Raw genomic sequence first — 5,000 nt, forward strand, 5'->3', positions numbered from 1 at the left:
CACACACACACACACACACACGCACACACACACACACACACACACACACACACACACACACACACACACACTCTACTGTACAGTAGTGGGTCTGTTAAATAGTTCTATTGAGCAGTTAAATGTCAGCTGTGACCACAGACATTGTGTTTTGTCCCAAACGGCACCCTATTCCCTGTATAGTGCACTGCCTTTGACCAGGGCCTATAGGGAAACCCATAGGGCTCTGATCAGACGTAGGGCACTATATAGGGAATAGGGCTCTGGTCTAAAGTAGTGCACTATATAGGGAATAGGGCTCTGGTCAGGAGTAGTGCACTATATAGGGAATAGGGCTCTGGTCAGAAGTAGTGCACTATATAGGGAATAGGGCTCTGGTCAGAAGCAGTGCACTATATAGGGAATAGTGTGCCATTTGGAACACAGTTATTGTGCTGTTGCAGAGAGCAGTAGGGGGTGTGTGGCAGCGAGGGGTCATGACAGGGGACAGTAGGATTCGAAGGTCACGGAGCCTGCTACAATGTCTTATTATACTGAGAGACAATACTCCTATCATTGAGACTGTAGGGTGAGGGTGGAGGGGTGGGTGGAGGGACTGGGGAGGGTGGAGGGACTGGGGAGGCTGCAGGCACTGGGAGGGGTGGAGGGACTTGGGATTGGTGGAGGGACTGGGGAGGATGTAGGGACTAGGGAGGATGGATTCACTGGAAGGGGTGGAGGCACTGGGGAGGGTGGAGGCACTGGGAGGGGTGGTGGCACTGGGGGGGTGGAGGGACTGGAGAGTGTGGAGGCACTGGGATGGGTGGAGGGACTGGGGAGGGGTGGAGGGACTGGGGAGGGTGGAGGCACTGGGAGGGGTGGAGGCACTGGGAGGGGTGGAGGCACTGCGAGGGGTGGAGGGACTAAACATTACACTCACACGTTCCAAAAGAATAGAGACATTTTAAATGTCATATTACGTCTATATACAGTGTTGTAACCATATGCAAATAGTTGAAGTACAAAAGGGAAAATAAACAAATATGGGTTGTATTTACAATGGTGTGTGTTCTTCACTGGTTGTCCTTTTCTGGTGGCAACAGGTCACACATCTTGCTGCTGTGATGTCACACTGTGGAATTTCACCCAGTAGATATGGGAGTTTATCAAAATTGGATTTGTTTTTCGAATTCTTTGTGGATCTGTGTAATCTGAGGGAAATATGTCTCTCTAATATGGTCATACATTGGACAGGAGGTTAGGAAGTGCAGCTCAGTTTCCACCTCACTTTGTGGGCAGTGAGCACATAGCCTGTCTTCTCTTGAGAGCCATGTCTGCCTACGGCGGCCTTTCTCAATAGCAAGGCTATGCTCACTGAGTCTGTACATAGTCAAAGCTTTCCTTAATTTTGGGTCAGTCACAGTGGTCAGGTATTCTGCCGCTGTGTACTCTCTGTTTAGGGCCAAATAGCATTTTTTGTTATTCTTTCCAATGTGTCAAGCAATTATCTTTTTGTTTTCTCATGATTTGGTTGGGTGTAATTGTGCTGCTGTCCTGGGGCTTTGTAGGGTGTGTTTGTGTTTGTGAACAGAGCCCCAGGACCAGCTTGCTTAGGGGACTCTTCTCCAGGTTCATCTCTCTGTAGGTGATGGCTTTGTTATGGAAGGTTTGGGAATCGCTTCCTTTTAGGTGGTTGTAGAATTTAACAGCTCTTTTCTGGATTTCGATAATTAGCGGGTATCGGCCTAATTCTGCATTGTGTTTTACGTTTTACACGGAGGATATTTTTGCAAAATTCTGCATGCATAGTCTCAATTTGGTGTTTGTCCCATTTTGTGAATTCTTCTCTATCTTCTCTCTCCCTATCTCATCTATCTCTCTCTCTCTCTCTATCCCCACCTCTCTCTATCTCCCCCCTATCTCCTCTCTCTCCCCTCTATCTCTATCTCTATCCCCCCTCTCTCTATCTCTCCATCTCCCCTCTTTCTATCCCCACCTCTCTCTATCTCCCCTCTATCTCCTCTCTCTATCTCTCCCCTCTCTATAACTCTCCCCTCTATCCCACCTCTCTCTATCTCCCCTCTCTATCTCCTCTCTCTATCTCCCCTCTCTCTATCTCTCCCATCTATCCCCCCTCTCTATCTCTCTATCTCCCCTCTCTCTATCTCTCCCATCTATCCCCCCTCTCTATCTCTCTATCCCCCCTCTCTCTATCTCCCCTCTCTATCTCCTCTCTCTATCTCCCCTCTATATCCCCCCTCTCTCTATCTCCTCTCTCTCTTTGTGTTTTCTGCACTCTTCTGCACTATGTCTTATTGATTGTTCATTGTTGAAATGGAACTTGAAAGGAAGCATTTCATTGGACGATCTATGCCATGCGTATCCTGTACATACGACTAATCTAACTGGAAACTTGGCTGTTATTTTGAGTGCGTAGTGAACTTCTCTCACACTAACTGTGGCTGTATACTGCCCTCTAGTGGTGTGATGTTATAGGCAGGCAGGCAGGCAGACAGACAGACAGACAGACAGACAGACAGACAGACAGACAGACGCACGCACTCACACAGACACACAGACACAGACACACACACACACACACACACACACACACACACACACACAGACACACAGACACACAGACACACAACATAAAATATTAAATAGCAGGACAGATATATTATTTAACTTGTTTTATTTTTATTAAAATTGAAACCAAAAATAAAGCAGAAAAAATCTAAACTTCCCATTATGTAGAGTCAGGTCAGGTGGGCAGATTTACAAGGTGTGAGCTCAGCACAGATAGCCAATCAGACTCCTTGGTGGTACTGTAATCAGCCAATCAGACTCCTTGGTGGTACTGCAATCAGCCTCCTTGGTGGTGCTGTAATCAGAATTGTACTGTAATGTATACAGTACAGTTATCACGAGGCTAGATCTTGGTTATACCATTGTTGAAACTACAAGCCTCTGAGAAGCCTCGAGATGGCTCTAAAACAACTTCAACCCCCCCCCCCCCCCCTCCCCAGTCAGCTGACTGGCTGACTGACTGGCTGATTGGCTGACTGGCTCCCCAATACTGAACACTTGTGTAGCAGCTAAAACATTAAAGTCAATTCTCAAATAATTGCAGCACAAACATTTTTAAAAAATTATGTTTTACTTTTCTTTTTTCCTCTCTAAGACAAGATCAGATAAGCTACCAGAAACTAGCATGGTGTCTTTGTCTCAGACAAGATAGCTAAACATGATCAGATAAGTAACCAGAAACTAGCATGGTGTCTTTGTCTCCGACAAGATAGCTAAACATGATCAGATAAGCCACCAGAAACTAGCATGGTGTCTTTGTCTCAGACAAGATAGCTAAACATGATCAGATAAGCAACCAGAAACTAGCATGGTGTCTTTGTCTCAGACAAGATAGCTAAACATGATCAGATAAGCTACCAGAAACTAGCATGGTGTCTTTGTCTCAGACAAGATAGCTAAAGATGATCAGATAAGTAACCAGAAACTAGCATGATGTCTTTGTCTCAGACAAGATAGCTAAAGATGATCAGATAAGTAACCAGAAACTAGCATGGTGTCTTTGTCTCAGACAAGATAGCTAAAGATGATCAGATAAGTAACCAGAAACTAGCATGGTGTCTTTGTCTCAGACAAGATAGCTAAAGATGGTCAGATAAGCTACCAGAAACTAGCATGGTGTCTTTGCAGACAGTAGTATCCCATCCCTTCAGTAACGGGGCTCAGCGGATGAGCTTTACTTCCTGTAACACGGTTTGTGTTTGTTATAACAGTGGTTGTCCGTTCAGTGGTAAATGAAGAGAGACTGTGTGGTTTTACATTGGATAAATCACCATCACTATATCAGATACTGAAACTGAAGGGTTTTCTCTGTTTCTCTGTTTCAGATTTTTCTCAGATTATATTGGAGCTCCCCCTTTGTAGAAGGGTTACGATAAAACTAAGCTTTTTTTTATCTGTGGCACAGTTCTCTGACCTGTTTACACACACCTTCTTGCTGATGGTATGAGTGACACGTGACTGCACCAATGGTAGAACCCTATGAACACCTCAACCCCAACAGAGCCAATGGGAAGATTCCTAAGCCCACAGGTCCAACCCACAAACCATCTAATGTACAGAGCATCATACAACAAAAGCAAGAAAGCCAAACGGAAAAGTTAAAATATGATTTTTTTTTTTAAATCTCTCGGTCTACTCCACTGTATCTCCCTGTTTGTTCTTCTGTGGTATAAAAAGCTGCTGTTTGTTGGCTGCATTTGATACACAGCTATAAAAAAGACTGAAGAAAATTGTCACCAAATTTCTTTAAAACTATTGCTTCATTTTTCAACACATGTCCCTTTGTACACAGATAATTTTTATCGATATATATACGTTTCCACTTATTTGGTTATTTTTTATTTCATTTCTTGTTTTGCGATGAGACAAGCAAAAGCAGGCAACAACCAAAAAAAAACGGTTGAACTTTGTAAAAACAAATACTGCAAGTAAAAACCCACTAATGCCATTGTTAAGTAACCAAAACATTTTTTTCATCGATAAACTGCATTTCCCACAATACAGCAGTTATATATATTTTTCTTGCCCCCGCCCACCTACTATCACCATGGAGATTCTCTTCTCCCCCCCCAAAAACACAAATGACTACAAACCACATCATATAAAATCTTCTTCATATACAGTTCTCTTTATAACCTGTGCATCTGACGTCTTTTAGATTTAGTCTCGGTTTATCATGAACCATCTGAAGCATTCATAACCCTTTTTAAATAAACCATTTTAGACAAAAGGACCGACGAATTTCCAACGTCTGAGAAATTAAGGCAAAAAAAAGATTGAACTTTTTTTTTTCTTTCTAGAAAACTACATTTTAAATCATGAAAATAATAAAAAAATATATAGTAGCTTAATATCAAAGGAAGACAACCCGTTTAATTTGTTTGTTTTTTCTCCAAAACTTTGCCTCCTATTAAAAAAACTGTCATGATCTGAAA

The sequence above is a fragment of the Oncorhynchus clarkii genome, unplaced genomic scaffold (genome assembly GCF_045791955.1).
Source record: "Oncorhynchus clarkii lewisi isolate Uvic-CL-2024 unplaced genomic scaffold, UVic_Ocla_1.0 unplaced_contig_12584_pilon_pilon, whole genome shotgun sequence".
Classification (NCBI taxonomy): domain Eukaryota; kingdom Metazoa; phylum Chordata; class Actinopteri; order Salmoniformes; family Salmonidae; genus Oncorhynchus; species Oncorhynchus clarkii.